Source organism: Anguilla rostrata, chromosome 16, assembly GCF_018555375.3.
Source record: "Anguilla rostrata isolate EN2019 chromosome 16, ASM1855537v3, whole genome shotgun sequence".
NCBI classification, from domain to species: domain Eukaryota; kingdom Metazoa; phylum Chordata; class Actinopteri; order Anguilliformes; family Anguillidae; genus Anguilla; species Anguilla rostrata.
This window is the reverse complement of record NC_057948.1, coordinates 27,229,758-27,254,102: the sequence shown is the minus strand read 5'-3', so window position 1 is coordinate 27,254,102 and position 24,345 is coordinate 27,229,758. Positions and strand designations below refer to the sequence as shown.

At 47.2% G+C, this 24,345-nt stretch overlaps 1 protein-coding gene across 2 annotated transcripts in view; it reads right to left on the bottom strand.

Annotated features, from left to right (window-relative positions):
• LOC135241802 (ankyrin repeat domain-containing protein 11-like) overlaps window positions 1–23,030 on the bottom strand; it is a 113,188-nt gene extending 90,158 nt beyond the window's left edge. For both annotated transcript variants that reach the window (XM_064312494.1, XM_064312493.1), the window contains exon 1: window positions 22,601–23,030. The gene's annotated coding sequence lies outside the window, so the exon portion shown is untranslated. The remainder of the gene's footprint in view (window positions 1–22,600) is intronic.
• Window positions 23,031–24,345: the final 1,315 nt, after the last annotated feature.

Below are 24,345 nucleotides of genomic sequence, written 5' to 3'. Positions count from 1 at the left end.
CCCTCTCACGGCTCCGCGGCGTCCGGCCGGGCTTCACACTCAAAGCCTGCCCCCAGGAAGCCTGGGGGTGCGGAGGGCCGTGTCCCCTACACTCACACCTCCATATGGGCATTCTGCTCACGCAAGGAACGCTTACTCAAGCTTACTCAGAAACGTACTTCGGCAACAGAGCCTTGCAGACGCAGCAGCAACAACAACAAAGTCCAACACAAAGCTAAGTAAGGCCCACTTTCTTCAGCATATTGTATTTTCTGGCTGCGGTTCAAGTCAAGTAAGTGGAATGAGTCGAGGAAAGCCCCAAAAGTAGAACATTTATATCAGCCTAATTCCATCACTCAGATCTGTGACGTACAGATTAGAAACGGCACCGTTTAGGCGTATTATGTGTGACTTTGCGTGTCGAAAGAGTAAAAGAGCAAAACCCAAACTGTCAATCGGCAACACTGAGCTGTAAAGTTTCAGAATTCAGTCCCTTGTAACTAGTGGCGGGACCGCTCACTCGAGCAAACGAGCGCTCATCCACACGTTCATAATTGGTTTTGTAGTCTAATGAAAACTACAAGGCCCAGCCAACAAAGATAAATAAATGCATAAATAAACTGTGAATTCCACGTCCCGTGTGGCAAATAGGTTTATGTGCATTTACCCATTATTATAAGTGGTGTATTCACATATGTAACATTTTGCATTTATTATAGGCTATCTCTGCCTTGTAATGAAGGCATCCACAACATGCTATGGGGCAGCAGCAGGTAATGTTCAGCTCTGAAATAAACTAGGCTATATGGGAAATTACAGCCCTATACCATCTTCAAATGCAGAGTACAAGAAAAACCACTAAGCAATCAATCTCGGCTCTCCTTACAAAGTTTAATGCTACCTAAACCATTTTTGATCATCTCCTAGTACATCACCACAGGAAATTTGCAACATCAAAGAAGAGAAAAGCAAAAGCACGGGGTCCGTGGTGAGCAACAAGCACGCCCAATCAGCCGAGGGTCATTTTCCAGGGAGGCCGTGCGGTTCTGAAAGCAAGGAAGGCTCAAGTTTTAGCAGGCAACAGGGTCGCATGCACCAGCAGCTCAGCTCTGATGCTGGCAGGTGCAGGTTTTAAATTCGGGGGCCTGCAACTGAGCTGTGTCAAGTCACCGTGGCTCTGGGCCCCCGGGTCTGCTACGGACATTAGCGAAGGCTGGAGCCAAGGCTGGAGCCAAGGCTGGTCTGGAACACCACGGAGAACAACACGCCTGACCAGCGCATGACTGCCCACTGGCCAGAGCCCTGAACTGCGTCAGAGAAGAGGGAGCAACACGAGCCACACAAGCACTCCATTAATCAAGGAGGATTAAACACTAGACGCGTCCACATCAGAGTTAAACATACCATTTAATAGTGATTACCGAGCATCATCTCTGCATGTGCATAATAGCATAGCAACCAAATGAATGGTAAAGGCTAATTATATAGTGTTGCACTTTCACTGATCACATCCACACATAAAAATATAGTAAATGACATAAAAGGATGTTGCAGATCTTATCTTCTCTTGCTCTGCTAACATAGATGGTGGAAGAATGGGGGGAAAATAGCACTTTAAAGCCTCTAGTTTTTTTTCACCAAACACCAAGTTTGAGTGCTAATAGCCTGTGGCTTCACAAATTTTTGAACCTTTGGGATGCTGGGCATTGTGGGATTAAGGAGGAGACGGGTTCTTTAATGCTTGCCTCCGGGCATCTCCAGCCTTTCTCCCGCCTCTCTTTAGTCTTTTCTCCTCCTCTTCCTCCTCCTCCCCGAGGCATTGGATTACAGGAGCTGCTACAGTCTGCACAGGCCAGTCAGCTCTGTGTATCTGGGAACTCAGGACAATACCCTTCTTTCCATTCCCTCCTTCCTGTGTTTCAGCTCCTGTATCGGAGCGAGGGCTGCGTGGTGGTACAGGTTCCTACAGGGTCCCACCACACCAGAATGCAACGCTGCTCGAATACTGATGACCGAAGAGCAGCAGCTCCTTCATCCGGCATGGTTCTACACCCAGACGGCCCTTCCTTGGTCGTGAGGAAGATGACTTCTGTCACAAAAAAACTACAAAGTGTACTCTCAACCACAACAACTGAAAGTGGCATACGTAATCATTTAGACACCTTATCATGTGATAAGGGGTAACCAGGAATCTTATGTAAATGAATATCAGCATACGTAGACGCAGAAACACACAAGACAGGAAGCTTGAACACAAGGAAAAATTCTGATTATCAGCCTAGTCTCATCCATAAATCGTTGTATTGTACCCTGCATGCATCGACAAAGGGAGTCAAACCTTTCCAGGAAATATGAGCTACTCTAAAAGTAAAGAGATGCAAAAAATGTTGTTTTTCACATTTTGTGTCCTGGCCTCATGATCTTTTTAAAGCATCCAAAATGTCTTTTGTGAAATGACAGCAGCTTAATACGACAGGAACTAGAGTCCAAACTGCTACATTTCAGGCATCAGGTATCAGCTGCAAGGGGCTTTTTGTAATATCTCACTGATGCAAATCAAATTCAGCCATCCTGTCTGTTCGCCACACGAGAAAGGAACTTGACCCAGTAGCCGAACGAGGGGAGGGGGAGGGTGGACCTAGAATAAGACCGAGAAATACAGACAGAGAGACAGAGATACTGAGATAGTGACGGATAGAGGAACGGAGAGAGAGAGAGATACATAGAGAAAGACAAAGATGGAGTGATAGAGAGGGACACAGAGAAAGAGCCAGAGAGAGAGGGAGGGAGAGGGAGAGATAGCTAGAGAGAGCTGCTGACTGAAAGCATAGGAGGAGGGTTCCTCTTCAAAACATCTACATTATTGATCAGGCTGGCTGCTGCAGGGAGCAGGCCCTGCTTATTCACCTCCTACACGCGCAGGAGAGCCAGTGCAAACACACTGCACGCCGCCGAGGTGCCACAGCCCAGTCTGGAGCAACCGCAAAGCCCTTTGTGCTGCGTGAACAAAATTACTATTCTAATTTTCTCAAGCCGTCCGCTGCAAAAATATATCAAGATTACTCCGAGTCTCTGTTTATCTGCAAATCCTTGACTAAGCTCTTCTCGACAGACACACGAGCACGGAACACACCCAGCCTGACATCCCAGACGCGTGGAGCACATCGATCCGGGCACGGCAGCCTGCTTAATATGATTCGGGAAACGCCGTCTCACCGCCGCACATATTAAAAGTATCGATATCCATCAGAGGAGCGGTCTGCAGGGTCTGGAGCATTGTTACCGGGCCTGCCTGCCCACACTGCACATTCCAGCTCTCCCCCGTCAGAGGAGAGAGGCTGGAAAAGGAATTGAGAATCAGCCCCACTCCTGACACAGTTACCAGAGCCCCCGCTCGCCTTTCCAAACATCCAACGTTCCGTTGTCAAGGTAACCAGCTCTCCGTACTGCGAAACATACATTCCCAGGCATTCGAACGCTAACCTTAATTTAAAACGTGTGCGTGCCATCTGAGCACGCCCGTGTCTTTTCTCTCGGGCAGAATCTGCACGGCAACAGGGCGCTCTCTCCATTCACAGAGGGCCGAGGGGCTTCAGCGGGCGGCGGCGCGAACGCGCGCGTGACGGAGAGCCCTGCCCGAGCCGATCGATGCGCAGAAACGCGCGCTCGCCCCTGAAAGGCTCGGCTGCGCATCGCGTTCAGCCATCAAGGTCGATCGCAGAGAAAAGCGAATTCTCCGAGACCGCGGGGCGAGAGAACACCTCTGGTCCCCCCGCTCCCCGCGGAGATAAAGAGACGCCGTGTGTGGGAGGAAATGACATCAGCGCCGCGTGCTGATGGCGGGGGGAGGTGGTGGTGGGGGGGGGCACATGCTTTTAAAATGAAAGCCCAATCTGTTTTTCGCACATCGCGTTCGGAGAGCACCCTTTCTCTGGGTGTGTGTGTGTGTGTGTGTGTGTGTGTGCGGAATGGGAAAACAGAAAGGGAAAGGCAGCACAATAACCCTGAAGGACGAGCAGCACAAAGAGCGGCCCGCTCTGTGAGAACAGGCTCGATCCGGCCCAAACGGTTTGAAACAGGCCCGCTCTGTGAGAACAGGCTCGATCCGGCCCAAACGGCCTGAAACAGGCCCGCTCTCTGAGAACAGGCTCCATCCGGCCCAAACGGCCTGAAACAGGCCCGCTCTCTGAGAACAGGCTCGATCCGGCCCAAACGACAGGCCCGCTCTCTGAGAACAGGCTCGATCCGGCCCAAACGGCCTGAAACAGGCCCGCTCTCTGAGAACAGGCTCGATCCGGCCCAAACGGCCTGAAACAGGCCCGCTCTCTGAGAACAGGCTCCATCCGGCCCAAACGGCCTGAAACAGGCCCGCTCTGTGAGAACAGGCTCGATCCGGCCCAAACGGCCTGAAACAGGCCCGCTCTCTGAGAACAGGCTCCATCCGGCCCAAACGGCCTGAAACAGGCCCGCTCTGTGAGAACAGGCTCCATCCGGCCCAAACGGCCTGAAACAGGCCCGCTCTGTGAGAACAGGCTCGATCCGGCCCAAACGGCCTGAAACAGGCCCGCTCTCTGAGAACAGGCTCGATCCGGCCCAAACGGCCTGAAACAGGCCCGCTCTGTGAGAACAGGCTCGATCCGGCCCAAACGACCTGAAACAGGCCCGCTCTCTGAGAACAGGCTCGATCCGGCCCAAACGGCCTGAAACAGGCCCGCTCTCTGAGAACAGGCTCGATCCGGCCCAAACGGCCTGAAACAGGCCCGCTCTCTGAGAACAGGCTCCATCCGGCCCAAACGGCCTGAAACAGGCCTGCCTCTCTGAGAACAGGCTCCATCCGGCCCAAACGCCTGAAACAGGCCCGCTCTCTGAGAACAGGCTCGATCCGGCCCAAACGCCTGAAACAGGCCCGCTCTCTGAGAACAGGCTCCATCCGGCCCAAACGGCCTGAAACAGGCCTGCTCTCTGAGAACAGGCTCGATCCGGCCCAAACGGCCTGAAACAGGCCCGCTCTCTGAGAACAGGCTCATCCGGCCCAAACGCCTGAAACAGGCCCGCTCTTGAGAACAGGCTCGATCCGGCCCAAACGGCCTGAAACAGGCCTGCTCTCTGAGAACAGGCTCGATCCGGCCCAAACGGCCTGAAACAGGCCCGCTCTCTGAGAACAGGCTCGATCCGGCCCAAACGGCCTGAAACAGGCCTGCTCTCTGAGAACAGGCTCGATCCGGCCCAAACGGCCTGAAACAGGCCCGCTCTCTGAGAACAGGCTCGATCCGGCCCAAACGACAGGCCTGCTCTCTGAGAACAGGCTGGATCCGGCCCAAACGGCCTGAAACAGGCCCGCTCTCTGAGAACAGGCTCGATCCGGCCCAAACGGCCTGAAACAGGCCTGCTCTCTGAGAACAGGCTCGATCCGGCCCAAACGGCCTGAAACAGGCCCGCTCTCTGAGAACAGGCTCCATCCGGCCCAAACGGCCTGAAACAGGCCCGCTCTCTGAGAACAGGCTCGATCCGGCCCAAACGGCCTGAAACAGGCCCGCTCTCTGAGAACAGGCTCCATCCGGCCCAAACGGCCTGAAACAGGCCCGCTCTCTGAGAACAGGCTCGATCCGGCCCAAACGGCCTGAAACAGGCCCGCTCTCTGAGAACAGGCTCCATCCGGCCCAACGCCGAACGGCCCGCTCTCTGAGAACAGGCTCCATCCGGCCCAAACGGCCTGAAACAGGCCCGCTCTTGAGAACAGGCTCGATCCGGCCCAAACGACGGCCGCTCTCTGAGAACAGGCTCGATCCGGCCCAAACGGCCTGAAACAGGCCCGCTCTCTGAGAACAGGCTCGATCCGGCCCAAACGGCCTGAAACAGGCCCGCTCTTGAGAACAGGCTCGATCCGGCCCAAACGGCCTGAAACAGGCCCGCTCTCTGAGAACAGGCTCCATCCGGCCCAAACGGCCTGAAACAGGCCCGCTCTTGAGAACAGCTCATCCGCCCAAACGCCTGAAACAGGCCGCTCTTGAGAACAGGCTCCATCAACGGCCTGAAACAGGCCGCTCTCTGAGAACAGGCTCGATCCGGCCCAAACGGCCTGAAACAGGCCCGCTCTCTGAGAACAGGCTCGATCCGGCCCAAACGGCCTGAAACAGGCCCGCTCTCTGAGAACAGGCTCGATCCGGCCCAAACGGCCTGAAACAGGCCCGCTCTCTGAGAACAGGCTCCATCCGGCCCAAACGGCCTGAAACAGGCCTGCTCTCTGAGAACAGGCTCGATCCGGCCCAAACGGCCTGAAACAGGCCCGCTCCGTGAGAACAGGCTCGATCCGGCCCAAACAGCCTGAAACAGGCCCGCTCTGTGAGAACAGGCTCCATCCGGCCCAAACGGCCTGAAACAGGCCCGCTCTGTGAGAACAGGCTCGATCCGGCCCAAACGGCCTGAAACAGGCCCGCTCTCTGAGAACAGGCTCCATCCGGCCCAAACGGCCTGAAACAGGCCCGCTCTCTGAGAACAGGCTCCATCCGGCCCAAACGGCCTGAAACAGGCCTGCTCTCTGAGAACAGGCTCGATCCGGCCCAAACGGCCTGAAACAGGCCCGCTCTCTGAGAACAGGCTCGATCCGGCCCAAACGGCCTGAAACAGGCCCGCTCTCTGAGAACAGGCTCGATCCGGCCCAAACGGCCTGAAACAGGCCCGCTCTCTGAGAACAGGCTCCATCCGGCCCAAACGGCCTGAAACAGGCCCGCTCTCTGAGAACAGGCTCGATCCGGCCCAAACGGCCTGAAACAGGCCCGCTCTCTGAGAACAGGCTCGATCCGGCCCAAACGACAGGCCTGCTCTCTGAGAACAGGCTCCATCCGGCCCAAACGGCCTGAAACAGGCCTGCCTGCAGCAGACAGCCCAGCTGAAGGCCCTGTTTGTGGCTCACTCTTTAGGGACCGTCTGTACCCTTCCCCCATTCCAGCTGCCCTCCCCACAACACATGCACACCACCCCACACCCCGTCCACACGCCCCATAGCAGAGGTGCATTGTGGGCCATCGGATGTGTTTTAGCTCTCGAAGCGAGACTGGATCTCTTCCTCTCATTGGACAGCAATGTGCTTGGCAAACCTGGGATTGGTGTATTATATTTCGCTCTTTAAAACACCCAATTAGAGAGGGACAGGGAAAACATGCGCCGTCCAATTAACCCATTGAAGTCTTCGCATCGACTACACCCGAGAGCTTGTTTTTAACACACGTCGCTCGTCGCCATAGCAATGCCCATCTGTAGATTTACACACTCCCCTAATCCGAGCCAATGCAGCCACTAAATTACAGGCTGCCATAATGCCTTTGCAGGTTCAGACGTGACATTTCTAACGTTCTTTAAGTTTCAGTGCAATTCACTCCCCCAAAGTCAGGTAAAATATCCAGTAATATGCCATCTACAGAAATACATTTTTCCATTAATTCCTGCCAATTTCACTTGTATCGAAAAATCATGCTTCTCAACATCAATTTAATGGATGTTTCCAAGTCTGCATTTCACCCAGAGGATGACAAACCAGAGCAATGCATTTATATCCTACATGCACGCTGCGGCATTCAGGATAGAATCTGCAGCATTTCTGTACTATACCGCTGCACTGACAGAACAGGATATTCAGGGCAAACTACTGATATTTCATAACTGACGGGTTAGCCAACACCCGACATAAATTTGGTTTAATAAGGTGGCAACATTTTAATTTACCCATTGAGTGAGAGTGTGTGTGTGAATGCAAGCGTGAGAGTGCGTGTGTACGCGAGTGTGTGCGTGTGCGCCTGTGTGTGTCTGTGTGAAATACAGAAGCTGAGGCGTGTCTTACTAACCCTAACCTGAGACAGAACAAGCGCTCTTGACTGTGATGTGAGAGGAGGTGTGGTGCAGCTGCTAGTCTGAAGGGGAGGGACCATCTGAGGCCACAGAGTGGAGCCGTTCCAGAGGGCCCCATCCAAGAGGGCCTCATCCAAGAGGGCCTCATCCAAGAGCATCCCATCCCAGAGCGTCCCGTCCCAGAGGACCCCGTCCCAGAGCGTCCCGTCCCAGAGGGTCCCGTCCCAGAGGCCCCCATCCAAGAGGGCCCCGTTCCAGAGCGTCCCGTCCCAGAGGGCCCCGTCCCAGAGGGTCCCATCCAAGAGGGCCCCGTTCCAGAGCGTCCCAGCGCCGTTTGCACAGACACACGCACGGACGCCTAGCCCGTTCCCAGCATGCACTAGTCTGACTGCACAACCCAGCCATTCCTCATTTTCTCCTCACCGTGAACCTGCCTGTCTGGGAGGAGGGGACACGCATGAATTACGGAGGGAAGGAAATCAGCGCCGGTGGAGGAGACAGAAAGCGAGTGCTGGAGGAGCAGCAGTGTACTTTTCAGAGAGAACACTGCTGTGGCGGAAGCGCTACTGAACAGACGCAACCACACACACACACACACACACACACACACACAAACCCGTGCCCTCGACAGCGCAGATGTGTGCACAGCCCTCTTCCTCGCTGAAAGAGCGAGCAGAAGCCTTGTGTTTGCTGCACTGCAAAGTGACAAACTGAAACCCGATGAGAAGAAGCAGCCCGCAGCGTTCACAGCTCAAAGCACGGCCTCGTGTTCTCGTCATTCCGCTACTGCGAGGACCAGGCTGCAGTCCACCCATGCGTGTGCTACATGGGGCTAGCGCTACATGAGGCTAGCTCTGAAAATGCTCGCCGAAGGACAACCCATTCAGGCAGGTCCCCTGGGCTCGGAGCACCCCGGTAAGGATGGGCACACACACCCACAGGCCGATAAGCACGTCCTGGCCTTCATCCTCAACCCAGCGCCTCTCCTCGAGGAGCACATTCATATCTCTCCAGACACACATCAGCGTCTTGACAAGGCTGTCATTAGGGAGAACAGAAACCCTTAATAAGACTTTTTTTTCTCCTCTCTCCATTATCCACTCAAAGCTCACGCGTCTGACATATCCCATTCTCCTCTTGTCAAGAAAAAGATGTCCGATTATTCCAGGGAACAGACGCTCGACAAAACCCAAAATCATCCGCCGGTGAGCCAACTCAGTCGTCGGCAACCCGCTGTGGGCACGCCAATACAGCAGAGCCAAACCACTAACTACATACAGTTACAGAGCTCAGAGACGGACCCAATAACCATCTGATCATACATGGACAACCAATAAAATAGGCTACAACAGAGGAAGAACCAAAAAAATAACTGTTCCAATTATAAAATGTTCCAATCATAGGAAAGATGAAATTATAGCATTAAATGCAGCTGTAAGCAGGGTCTTCAAGTAAACTGTCGGTACGTGGTCTGATCAGCCATAAAATGCCCTGAATTTTTCAACACAAATTGATCGGAAAAGAACACAAGAAAATGGCAGAAAACGCTTGGAATGCGGCGGAATATTTCTATAATCGCCATTCCCGCTATTACTCCAGCGTCTCTGCTCTTCACGCAGAGCGGGAGTAACCGTAGAGGAAAATAAACGGGGGCTAGCAGGAAGCCGCCACTCTTCTACAGAATCCAGAGGCTGTTAGCGTTTAGCTTGCGCCACATCAGAGTCTCTGAGGAGCGAGAGGGGCAGATCGCTCCCCGAGCTCTGATCAGAGGGATGGAAACTCTGGGCACAAGGAGCCTGCAGGGTCTGGAAGAGCTGTGTGATGGCTCCGGCCACATAGGCTCCTGAAAGCACATAATCCAAAGGTGCTGGGCGAAGCTTACAGCTTACTTTGCCATTTCTTATGGAATTTCTTTAGGAAGTAGGCTTAACACCAGTATCTCTCTCTTGCTCTCTCTCAAAAAAAATAGTAATAATAATGCAGTGGTTGTTATATCAAGCCAGACCTTCAACAGGCAAACAAGGATTGAGGACTAACCGTTTACATTCCAGGGAAGATTTCCCTAGCTTACAGGCCTGAGGGATTAAAAGCTGTATTGGTATTGGTAAAAGACAGGAAGAGCGCAGAGAAGGATGCTACAGGCCAGTGGTGGGAGTGAATCACCCGGTAATGCCGGAGGAGAGATTAAATTTAGATTATTTCAGAAAAACCCATCAACGGTCTGGCTGCAGCAGTCTGTCTTTAGGTTGTGTCCGCTCACGGGCGAAAAGAGCGCATTGAGTCTTCCATTCAGAGCCCCGTGCACACACACACAGACACACACGACACACACACACACACACACACACACACGACCAGACACACACACACACACACACACACACACACAGACACACACACGCACACACAGCACACACAACACACACACAGACACGACAGACACAGACACAGCACACACAGACGACAGACAGACAGCACAGACACAACACACACACGACACAACACAGACACACACACAGACACACACAGACACACACAGACACACACGCACACACACACACGCACACGCACGCACAGACACACACACAGACACACACACGCGCACACACACACACGCACAAAGCAGAGAAGCACTGCAGTGCAGTGGCTAGCCCACCGAGCTTATGCTTCAGCTGCTACATCCGCTTACATGTCGTGCTTTAGTTTGTCCTTGGTACACAATATTTACAACACATACGTACTAAATTTGTTTGAAGTGTTCCAGTCCATCTATGTTTGCTGCCTACTAAAGTCTGAACATACCTTGTATGTTCCTTGTCTTGCACCTTGTCTTTTAAGGAAAAGTGAAGTGCAATTCAATAATGCACATTAATTTTAGCAGGATATTATATAGTACCTTTTTCCTTCCCCTGCAAAAAACTAAAGCTTCCAAAATGATTTATTATTAATTCATTTTAAAATGTGCCTGCAACTTTTTTGACATTTTCACACCTCAAAAGCTCTCAAAATCTTTTTCACCTTAAAACCGAACTTTGAAACACTATCTCTGATCATGATGCTTACAACAAATCAACAAAAAACTATTAGAATAAAGCGTACTGAAGCATATCTGCACCACAATTCTAATGAAAATACAAATCGGCAATTACTTTGCAATTTTAATTGATGTGCACACAAAAAAATGACAATTCAAATGAAAATGGAAAAGCCCACTGCGTTTTTATTTTCAAGTTAATGTACGTACTTTATCGGACTATTTTAAAATTTAAATACAAAGTCAAATTCATATTCAATTTCTCACCCTCTATGACACAACCCAGCCACAATATAAATGAAAATGAAAATGTGATACCATCAAAGCTTTCAGCGAAAACCTGGCTAGATTTGGTTGAGAAGTTTTCTAGCCGAATAGGAAATAGCCAGGCTTTAGCCGGGTAAAACCTGACCTAAACTGGAGCTAACCATAGCTAACCTACACCGTCTATGCAAAAACATCTCTCAAGTTAGTATTTCACCCCTGTAGACGTCTAGATTCCGATTAGGGCTTGTGTTCACTGGGTTTTGGTGATACAATTACTCATAGGTTTTGCTGGGGACATATCTGCAGACACGCAGCGTAGCGTATAAGCACTAGTTACCACACCAGATTAACGAAAGAAGGAAGATACCAGTTGTTTAGCTACTTAGCGTCAGGCCACACGGCTCGGCGTCACGTTGTTTACCCCCTTTCCCGTTTGGTTCCTATAGCTACACTTCAGCGTTTCCTACACTCCATTCCTACACTCCGAGAACTAATAAAAGACGCTAGCTAGCCTGCTCCTGCCACACGTCCGAAATCTTTACACAGCACCGTGTGTGTGTGTGTGTGTGTGTGTGTGTGTGTGTGTAAGGGGACTTCTTAGTTGGGTTTAAACAGCCCCTGTGACACCCCCCTCCTTTGACTCACAGGTCTGTCTACTCTAAAGGTGAAAATGCAAAGGATAGACGGCATTTTCAATTTGACTTTTGGCAGGGTTGTTGCGTAACCAAACAAAAATGATAACGCAAAAGGAAGCAATGCCATTGCATTCGATCCATGTCAACCTTGTGCCACAAAAACATGGAAATGAAAAGATAAATGGCCAACTGAATTATCATTTCACCTCTGTCACAGATACAATGGTTACAACAGGAAACTTCCATTTCAAATGTGGTTTTTCATTTTCATTTAAATTATGACAGGGTTGTGTTGGACAGGGTGAGAAAAATTGAACATGAAATGGACTTTGCATTTATATTTCAAAATTGTCTGATAAAGTGCGTACATTAACTTGAAAATGAAAACACAAAGTGGGCTTTTGCATTTGAATTATGTCATGGGTTTTGTGCACATCAAGTAAAAACGAAATGTAATTTCCAATTTACATTTTCGTTTGAATTTTAGCACAGATATACTTCCATAAAAGCATGCCAGTCTGCCAGAATTCAATTAAATTGAACATAGCCTACGTCATAGCTAAAAGTGCATACATTTAAATAATTAAACTGATCATATCCTGTGAAAAATTAAGAACAAATTTAATCTCACTGTGCAGTAACCTACACTGCATTACACAGCAGACAGAACGCGCTATACAAAGACAGTATTTCAGCCAACCAGACTTTTCCAAGTCGGAGTCACTCACAAGCTGATTGACCGAGTTCTCTGTATTAGCCTATATTATAGATAGCTACAACTCGCCGTTTTCACCCGTATGCTATAAAGAGGACTCAAATTCACCAAATTAGCACTGCAAAGGGTGTTCAGTACAGCAGCCAATGGGGTGGCTTAACACGGCTTATCACTTGTGACACCGTGGGGTACAGAGTGTGTGGGCAGGGCTGACACTATCCCCTTATTCAAACTATCACTCCATTCCAGCTCCAGGTGAACAGCTATTCAGCTTCTGCTGTTTCTCTTGCTCCAAAAATAATGATGGTACACACAATTTCATTATTCATTGAGTAAAGCATCCATAATGCAACAGGGATTTCTTTGAACAGACTTCAGCTCTGCCCCGCAACTGAAATATTTAACGTGATTTGCAATAGGTAAACTAAAGGTTAAAATAGCGCTCGGTAAGACAGAGGTGGCTCGCCTGACCTCTGACCTTTTGAAACAATGGATTTACTTGTCCTTCTGGAGGAATTTATCACCTCTTGGCACTTCACCTGCAGTAGGAGTGGAGCCCATAAAGATAGATCTGAGCCTACATACACCAGCAAGTGATCAAACGTCCCGTACACACACACACACACACACACACACACACGAGAGCTGCTCCGCTTCAATGAAAGACACAGCCAAGTGGGAGACAAACAGGCTTTAAACGCACTCCGCTCTGTGGGATGTAACACTTGGCTGTGGTGCCATAACAGCGGTGTCCAGATGTGTGCACATGCACGCACACACACACGCACACACACCCACGCACGCGCGCACGCACGCACGCACGCACGCACATGCACACACACTCACACAATGCTGATAAAGATCTGCCTCTCCCAGTGTAAACACCGCTCCCTGCATTCAGCCCGGTCTTCCGGGGCCCTGTTCCCGGCGACGGCGAGGCCAGGAAGAGCTGGCGGCTACGCGCTGCGCTCTCTGTCACAGCCGCCGAGCTGCACCGCTCGCCCGCGGGGTGCGCTGCGCACAGGGCGAGCGTGTGAAAGAGAGCGGCCTCGCAGGGTAGGCAGTGCACACAGCCAGCGTGTGAAAGACAGCGGCCTCCCGGACGGGGGGGGGGGGGGGGGGAGAACATCCACGGGCTTTCACAGGGGCAAAAAAAAACACTTAGCATGCAAAGGCGCTTTGATGGACACTGCAGCCATATGGCAACATTACAGCCTCACAGCCAGCGTGGAGCTGGCAGAGAGCGAGGGCTAGACGTTGTTGTTCTTTCCATTTCACATAAGTGGTATTAAACGCTTCCAGACAAACAGGCGAAAGAATGCGTGCAAGAGCCGACTACTGAAATCGAACGCGCGGAAAACGCTGGCAGACCCGCCGTCTAATGGCCGTGATGGAAAGTGTGCTCGCTCGAAACACGGAGAGGAGCGTTACAGGTTTCACTCTGTAGAGGAATAAATCAGTACGGAGGCTGCGGAGCGATGAGGCGAACAGCGTTTCTGACTCAACAGCTCATTACCTGGAAGCATTCTGTGAAAAACCTGAGCATTCTCCCTATTAGATGGCTGATGCGACCATCCAATCACAGCACGGCGCAGTTTACGCAGGAGTCCCCAGTGAACTGGAAAAGCATTATGGACCTTGTACTGTGGCGATGTGGCCTAATCTCCGGAATTGTGTCCGTCCATCAGATGCAACAGGCTGCAAGCGTTCCTCGTTATGAATTAATTTGTGCATCCCAGACTACAGAAAAAGGCCTCTTTCATAATAGACTGTAGATACAAATAACACAATCCTGATGGAAAAATCTTCAGCATCTCTGCATGCATGTATATGTATGAGTACAAGTGCTTGGTAGAGAAGTTACAATGCAATATCAGGGTCTGAATCTAACTATGCTGAACCAGTCAATGTGTTTTGTGCACAAAAACATTTATCGGATACTTGGACATTTCACCAGACACTATTTCTTTCCCCCGAACCGCATAAGCATGCTTCGTAAAAACAATTTTATCTTCATTTTAAGGAAAAATATATTTCACAATGCAATTAAAAGAACACACAATTGTAATTAAACATATTGTGTCTGTTTTTTTTCTTTGAAACTTTGTGGTCTCTCACTGTCTCTATTAATATGATATTTATTTAATGTAAATATACCATAATACACATTCAATTATACATACATATTTTTTCGGCTACATGTGGTCTGATGTTGGGCATATAGCACGTCAGTACGAGCGTGACTTGCTCTACAGCCTCGAATGCCATCCATTCGATTCTCAATAAAAAAATAAACTTCTTTTTTTAACATCGCTCTTCTTCGACATTATTATTTGTCCTTCCTGTTTTTTCGGCAGGTTTTTTTTTTATCCCAGTGATGTGTCGCCGCATCTTTTTCGACAGTTGAGAGGCGTTACATAATTTTGGCTATGCTTTCACAGAAACTAGCTAACGCTAGTATCATAGAGTTCCAGTGGCTACACGTCGCTCAAGCCGGCGCTACTACTGCCGACCGAAGCAGATCGCAGACACGTCCAATCAGAGTAGCCGCATGAACGTGAGCATTCGTGGAAGTTGAAGTGTAGTACTCTGAAGCTATGCATGCGATTGCTTTAACCGCGTGAACTTCCACGTATATCTCGGGGGGTTTTCCAGCAGCTTGACTTCTACATGACAATGTGCCTGGCAAACTGTCCCGTTTACCCGGCAATTACATAATCGACCCGGTTGGTCGGGTGCTAGTTTCAGATACCGTGTTATGCAAAAGAAGCTAAAAGCTATACCGGGAATAAACTGCTTAGAAAATCATGTCGAAAAAAACTCAACATAAACAATATTCTAAGCGGTTTTCTAACTGTGGTCTGTGGGCTATTGCATATACGTGCTTTTCATGCAGTTCAAGCAAGTGCATTTCATTTTGGTGTTTAGGTCACTTAAGTTTTCGCGGCCGGCCGAGGCCTTCATAAATGTTTAAGTGATTTGCTGAAAAACAAGTTTTAAAACTTTTAAAAATCGAATTAAACTTTAAACATAAGGATACGTATCAAAAGATCAAAGCACAAATCTAGTTCAAACATCTGCAGGGATAAAATACAGATCTTTTTATTTTACTTTTTTTATTTTTTAAATCAAGAATCTTTGTGTAAAAGATACGGCAGCCTCGCAGCTGAGAACAACAGTGTCACAGGCGAGTGGTGTATCTCCTCTATGGTTAGGTATGCCTTTCAGTCACACATTGCCCTCACCCCCTTCCTGTGCCTGCATTTCAATGTAAATGGGCTGATTCAATGGCTCCAGCTGCCCCATCAATAGAACACTGCTGTTACGGGCCTAGATGAGTGTGATTCACTCAGGCCATGAACCCCCACCCCCGCACCTCATCCACATGGGGGGGGGGGGGGCAGAGAGAGGGAGAGAAATGAGGAGAGAGAGAAAGAGACAGGGAGAGCAGATAGAGATCGAGAGAGACATAGAAAGGGAGAATGATAGATAGAGAGAGGGACACAGAGAGAGGGATCATCTTTGTAAGGGAAGAGAGAAAGCAAAAGGAAATAATTACCAAGTCTCATGTGAGCCTGTGCCTTGCCATCAGAACACTGGCCAATGAATGCAGCCCCAGTGGCAGTTGGTTGACCTTCGAGGTTATGTGTATTTCAGCTGAAAGCCGTGGTTTACCTCACTCAAAACTCACACAGAACATGCAGCAAGGCAGCACAGCCAAACGTTTATGGCTGAGGAGGAAACCTTGCCGATTCCATCTGAAACTCGTTAAGATTCAGGAGACAGTGACTGCAGAGCTCACTCCTTTCAAACAGCTACGCTCTTCCCTCTGAATGCTAAATAAAACAAACCTCTTCATTTATGTGGCAAGAGCTTCATCTATGCACAGCGCATTTTGCCCAAAAATACAGGACCAGGCCACAATGAACTGGCCATCTGGCTAGACTACAAAAGAGACTACGGGAGCACACGCTGTCCTGGGTTATCGATAGCGGGAAAATGCTCAGCAAAATGTATCGACAGCAAATCACCAGGTTCTCCGAGCAGCCAATCAAAACAGCAACTGTCATCTGTGGCATTTTCAATCCCCCAGCTCTCTATGATCATGTACTCTGTCAGATCTGCAGCTTCCCACACACACATCTCAGTTTCTGCACAGCCAGTGTTCACAGGCTGTCAGTCACCAAAGCAACCGAAGCCTCGGCTCTTAGCAGCCACAAGAACTTTCCGGGAGAAGCGGGGCCTCACTCTCACTCGAGCGAGCGCTCGCTACGTTGTGAGGCAGATGGGGGGTGCGTCTGAGTGGCAAGCTACAAGAGAGAGAGAGTCTGCAGCGATGAGAAATGCACCGTTGGAAATGAAGAGTGTGTGGGCCTACATACAATTCTAACAAAATATTAAGACTCACAAGAGTCACAATTTGATGAAGAGTCACCTATTTCTTATCGGGCAGGCCTAACGCAACGCTTTCCTGTTTGCGATAACCTGCAGCAGCTGTCAGCATCAAGAGACCAGCGCACTTTACCAGCTCTAGTATAGCCTATATAAGGCTAGTAATACAAATTTGGACATTATCTCATAGTCAGGATCAGGAATACAGTATATTTAACATTTTCAGAGTCTCCTGCAACCAATTATTAGCATCTATGCTCCTAATACCAAGCAACAATATCACAACTAATAAACTAAAAGATTTAATGAAGAACACTAAACCCTCCCAATCAGCTCTGAGTTTTGGTAAAAAACCAAAGCTTACATTTCCAAATGAAAGTAGCATATTGTAGCAATTTAGCAAAGCTACCATGAAGCAGAATGCATCCCACAGTTAGATTAAATGACTTCTAGGCTTAGCCAATTTGCCAGCCATACTAATACTGATATGACAGCATCATCCTTTTTGTAATATAAATTGAGCAATACCCTTCACACAGATTATTTTGTTATCTCATTGTCCCCCCCGCCATGATAAATTACACAGACTAATAAATTCTTATTACTTTACACCATAGGAATGGCGATACAGCCAGTAACAAAAATAATGGTTACACATGCCTATTCTTTAAACCTGTTTGAAAATAAGAATATGTCCAGGTGCAGCCGAATTAGGTCACCATCTATAATTCACAGTGTATTTGAGTCTGTGGTACAAATTAAGTGAAAGGACACGGGGGGGGGCTTCAGGTGCATTAGCATGGTCTGGCATGATGAGGTGACTGCCGCATGTTTGCGGATATCCAGGGCTAATAGCGAATTGTTCAACTTAAAAAGCTACAACATCAAAGCAACACAGCTAAAGTATGCTGGTAAAGAAAAGGTACAACACAAGAGAGAATCTTTTCCTTTGATGTGCCAGAGTTATAAAAAAAAATGTTATCCAAAGAACAGAGGACAGAGAAGTCATTACCAGGAAGGGATGAAATACTAGACCATAAAAAGCCACCCCCCCCACCCCCAATTCGGCTTCAAAATCCCATGGTATGAGGGGGAGCTGTAGCCATTTTGTTTTTAAAGGGGAGGGGGAGGGGTGGATTTAAAAGGGGTCTAAATGGCATTTGTCTGTCCAAAGAGATTGTGTGAGGCGCAGGCTATAAAAGATTTATACGGCTAGAAGAAATAAAGAATGCAAGGAAAGCAAGTGCAGCAATTCCTGTTTATAGACAGGCACAAAGAGGCCTGCAAGTGGGAGGGTCCCTGCTTCCCATAGCCAGGGCCAGGGCCGTACTTTAGCCGTTCCTAACTGCTTTCAAATATCAAGATAAACTGCTGCCCTCTGGGCCATTTCCTGCTCACACAGGCATCATATTCGGGGGAGGCAAAACACTGAGGCACATACGGTTCAATTCATCAGACAGGAAAGGAAGCAGAGCACGTATCAATCCGTGGCTTCCTTAAGTGATGATCCCCGTTTCACGCTGGTACACAGTCACAGAAAGAACCGCAGATGTAGCTATTGAAATGGACATCATACTTTGCAAAAAAATTTGATACTTCAAAACAAAAAAACAGCCCTCACTTATAACCGACTATGTCATGTAGCTTTGAGCTCGGTTCAGTGGTGCTGCCCATTAAAAAAAAGCAAAAAAAAAAAAACATATCTAGACATTGATTGACATCTGTCTAAATAATATATGATGGACCAATTAGCTCACATGGTCTGTCTATCATGCATGCACGTGCACACGAACACAGCCGAAATTCTACTCGGCAGGAAACAGCCTGCCAACTACTGTCTACGACATAGGGAACACATGGAGAATATCAAATAATAGTTTTTTTTGTTCATGTTTATTTTTTACATTTTTTACATGAATGAATTGTTATATTTGAATATTCTCACATGCACACCATTTGATTAGCTCAGGCTGTGAAGTAGCATTTTAGTTTTTGGCATTTTTATGTGGCACCATAAAATACTTTAAATGTTGACAGCGTAGTTAAAGCATAGAGCATACAGTGATACGCAGTGCTCAGTGATAACTGTGACATTACAAAGTCAAATGGCCATTGTGGCCATTTATAGTATTGTATGTGTGCTTACATTGAATTCATGACAGTAACAGTGGCCTCTTAATCATTTTAAGCTCAGTTGAAATCGAACTGTCCTAGCATTCAAAGTTTAAAAATGTTAATAGTACCTGGGCCAAATAAAACAAGAGCTTCCCCCATAAGAATTCAGATTTTCTGGTGAAGGGGCTGAATATTGGTTGTAAACTGAATTAACCATTTGATTATGATTTTTAGCCCGTAATGCACATCGCAAGTATTTCTAGAATGTGCTTTCAGGGTTAAAACAGCATGTGACCTTCCCTAACACTGCGCCAATTGTTTCCCCCGCCGGCCTGGTCTTCATTACTCGGGGTGTTCGCTTCTCCTTCGTTATTCGATACACGAGTGCCACTGCAGACCTTTGAGGGACATCTGTCAAGCGTCCCCCTCCGACAGATTAGCTACGCTCGCAACTGTGACTACTTTAAAAGCACACAATGAGAGGCCTGAAAAGAGACTGCAGACACATTGCATAAGGACAGGCATATGGTGACTTGTCCCACTTTTTAAAAATATACCTTAGCGGTGATGCAAAAGCCAGTTTGACGGTAGTAAACAAAACCAAACGATCAAATGATGAAGCATCCCAAAAAAATAAAAATATTAATTTGGATTTTGTAGCGATGTAGTTAAAAATATTCAAAATGGTTAGCAATGAAAATGATTTTATAACATTCATAGACCTGTTAATTTGGCATTTGAAAATAACTCCAGTAAGACGTTGAATGACAGTCTGGATTGCTCCCTTCAAAAATGATCAAGCAATCACACAATTCCGAAATACAGCATTTCTGTATTATTACAACATAATCTGGAGGAGAATCAATTCTCTGCAGTATGAGTTTGTCCTCACGAACACTAGCACAAGCATTCACACTCGAGTGCGATGTGTTCGCGTGGGCCTCTCAGCAGGAGAGAGTACCGCGAGCAGGAAGCCGGCGGGGTGCTGGTAATTCGCGGTAATTTCTCGAGCGGGATCACGGCACTACCCGCACACTGACCCCAGCGCGACGCCAGAACGCGGGCGGATGTGGCGGAACCTCCTCACACGTGCTCCTCTCCAGCGAGCGCATTGAGAAAAACACGAAAACACAACAAGACCGTGCCTGGGCAGCGTGATGCCGAGGCGTGACAGGGCGTCTTCCCTGGTGGGCTGCAGCCAATCAGGGGCCCTCGTGCAAAACAGGAGCAGCAGCATGAGGCTGCTCTGAAGAGGACGCCATGCTCCAGAGCTGTGGTGCTTCTACAAATGCCCTGAAGGACCTGCATTGTGCCCAACTGTGGCTCCATTTCTCTCACTGTTTTCAGGTCATCCAGTAGTACAGCAGGTTGGAGTTGGGGGGGATGGTTGAGAGGCCCAGAGGTGTGATGACCTAGCCTGGACCTGAAATGAAGCCTGTGATCAAGGGAGAATTCTGGCTTGGACAGAAGTCCTAGTATGACGTTCTTCAGCTGCACTTTATTGTCCAGAAGCAGAAGAAGTCAGAGCCCACAGGAGGGCCTCAAGCATTTGAGGTCTGCAACAGGAAATGAGTCTCCCAGAAGCAGCCTCCAATCACAGAGCTCCTAACCCCTGACCCCGACAGAACATTACTTCCTGTCCCAGTTACTTGCTCCGGAGTGGAATGCTGAAAGATGTTCCAGCTCTACCACAATGAAGTCAACTGTTATTCAACTGATCTACAGTTGACTTCTTAAAATGAGTGTTAAGTGTTATTGCTTGTCTGTTTGCCATTTTTGAAAAGGTGCGATTGGGTCGGCTTCATACCCATTCAGGCAACACTGACCTATATGAACTAGAAATGGTGCCATGCTGCTTAAGGGTCATTCAAAACTACACAACTGAAGATTTGAAATTATTTTAAAGTGCTGTCTGCACAACCTTATGCTCCCACAAACCCAAAACTAAACAAGCCAAAAGGTAAACAAGGAGCCACATACACACAGTCTTAGGTGGGTAATCACTGTGCCTCTCCATGCCTGTGTTTGGATAACTGCACATTTGATATGGTTCGGCTAAAACACTCAACTAAACCATCAAATGTGACTGCTGCAGACAATGTTTTCCAATCATTTCCAAATCCACAACTTTGCTTCAAAGCTTCTTAAGAAAATGAACGCATGGCCCCAAAGGCAGAAAGGCAAGAAAAGCATAATAGCAGGAAATAGAAAATGTGGAGGGTCCATCTAGATCATTTGCTCTTCTCCAAAGAATTTCAATGCAAGTCCAAATAAAATATAATGCTTCAATTTTATCCAAATTGCTACAGCACCATTAATAGCATCAACTTCGCATGTTTCTCCGAATTAACATGGCTTGATCCTTCCAACTTACAGTCATAGTTCGCTTTAAGGTCTGGCTCTTGGCTTTTTGTCTCTGTTCCCAATTACGCTGATAATGAAAGCAGCTCACATTTTTGGCCAATCGAAACGTGTAATACCATACGCCATATCTAATAAAGGGTATTGCCAATACTTTCCTACATTTGTGAACTAAGTTAACATGTTTGCGCACCCCTTCTAAACAGGTCGATGTAAAGTGTCACCAGATTGGTACTTAGAGATGCCATTAGACATTGGTGAATGGTCTTCTTACCAAGATCAAACAATTTCAAAACGTAATTTAAAGAAACAATGTTTGTTTGAAATCGCAGTGCTTCAATTGTAAAGCCAAGATTATAAACGGATTTAAATCAATACCTTTCGTACAAATTTAATTAATGATTAAGAAATATGATGATATGTTTGTGCACGAAAATGCTCAAGAAAGTAAATATTATTATGAGACTCAGCGTCCAAAGCCAGTTGGCTGCAACACTACGTCACACCGTTAGCTAGCCAGGAAAATAGTTAGCTACATCCATCATTTTCCTTCTTCACAATATAACTTGGTTATCGCTAATTTGCTCAAATGGCCAGCTTGGAAGCGACAGACTTCACTTCAGGTTGTTGCTAAATAACGTTAACTTGCATTGGCTAGCTAGACTGCTACGCAGAAATAAAAATATAGATGATAATAATAATAATAATAATAATAATAATAATAATAGCTTAAAGCCGAACAAAAGTTCACGTATGCTAGCCTACTAACCAGTTCATTGCAACTGTGCAAGTAACATTGACGTTCGCCAACTTGCAAGTAACATTGACGTTCGCGAAGGGGATGCAGTTAGCTAGCTTATTACTATAATTAAACTTTCTCCGGGACACAATACGTTTGCTAGAAACCATAACTTAGTTTAGCTAGCTAGTGATTAGCAGGTAGCTAACTGACGTTACTCTCATCTTCGTTGAACAGCTAAATAACATTAGCAAGCTTAGCTAACCAGTCAGCTAACTATGTTGCTGGCGCTTTATCTAAAAAGCTGACTGTAGCAAGCAAGTTGACTAAATCTAAATCGATATCAATAACATAAATAGCATTGGTTACACAGGCTAGCGAGATAGCTATTCGGACAGGTTTTCAGCTGTTTGCACTCGCAGGCTGCAGTGACCGGCCTGTTATCAACAACAGTCGCCGACAAAAGTTGAGAGAAGTATTTGCCATTGATTTGTTTATTTATAAGACAAGTGCATTACCTTCAACGAAATCTGAACGACGTCCACTTGTTTATTCTGGGTACTCCCGTCCAAGAGATGGTTCTCCCATTTGAGGCCTTGCTGCTCAACAGACTGACGTCCGGAAACATCCGACAAAAGCAGCACACATCTCATACACCAATATAATATCGTTGCTAACCCCAACAGCCAGCTAACGCAAGCAACCTCAGATCGAAAGAAAAATCTTTCTAGATTCCCGTAGTTGGTTGCGTTCCCAAAATTATTATTCCCTCCGATCTTTACACGCAACGAATCATAATTTCTGAAGGTTCTTAAAAGGGAAGCCTTGTCTGAAATATCGTTATGTAATTTCGCAGTTTCCTTAATCCTCTCTACCGACTCCTTGCTCAGGCTCCAGGCGGCCTTTGACTTCGACTTCGCTGCTGACGAAAAGGGAATGAGGCGGTTGAAACACCGGAGATGATAGGCTGTTAAATGTAGGCGGTTCCTATTTTGTCCACATACGAAACTGACGCCATTCTGGATCGAGAAGAGGTGCCCCTGTAACATATTAGCAACAGTCCTTCGGAGCTAATATGGTGGAACCAGTGGCACAGTTTCACGATTTGTGGCGTATCTCCATTAGACTGTCGGAGCAGAGGAAATGGAGTACGTTCTGTGATTTTGGATAGGTTCGACTGTAGGTTGAACAACGTAGCATGATATTCTAAATAAGTAGCAAAATAACAGATGAATGTGACGAAAACTGTTGATTTCGTTTTTCCGGCTGAATAATGCGTTTCCTTTTCAGCGTTTAACGTAACTAATGAGCAAGTTATAGTGCTGTAGCTGTTCTGCATTTTTGTATCTTTTACCTTCCATGCCTATAGAAAATCAGTTACTTTATCCCAAAAGCAATTCAGATCTCTTATTTAGTAGGATAAATTAGCATTGCTTTGTTATTTTTGTATCTAGGTCAAATATCGTTGACAAGAGAGGCACACAAAAATAAACTGAATTAAGCGTGTGTTGTGAACTTGGGGAGGTCTTCTCAACTAACTTACCTAGCAGTATCACGTGTAAGTAGTCATGCACTGATAGGCCTACCTTAAAACAGCAATGTAGCTACTATTTTTTAAAATAATGTCAATATGGAGATGTGTCAAGTGTTTAATTTATTGTTTTGATATTAAGATTCCTTTCCTCCGTTATAGAAATAAAGATGTGTACACGATGCTTTATGCAGCAAACGCTGTTCTGTGAAAGCCAAGCGAGGCCTATACGTGGAATTTATTGTGATAGTATATAGGCTACTGAAAACCAATCTGGTAAATCTATTAGATAATTTACTTTGCAAAACGTAGGTTCGACTGATAGTCGGAAATAAGTTGAGTTAGCGTATTGTAGTGGGTTGGGAAATATTAGATCACTTTAATTTAGAAAATATATTCTCGGTTGGTTTACTTATTTATGTTGGCAAACACAATTAATTAGGCTACATAGAAAGTAGAACATGATTCTCAAGGCGGTAGGCCACAAAATAGGACGGAGGGTAGCTGTACTTACTTCATGCACACTAACCTTTGCGAATGCTGCGCCCTGCTGGTTGTATGTAGCAACGGCTTGTATTTTACTTGCGTAATGTTTTAGGGTGCCATGAAGGCCTTTATCACAAGTTTTTTCCTTACATTATTTCCGATTTACTTTGCTGCCATTATTTATATGATCTATTTTTTACAACTGATTTGCACTACTACTATTGCACTACTATTGAGGTGCAATAG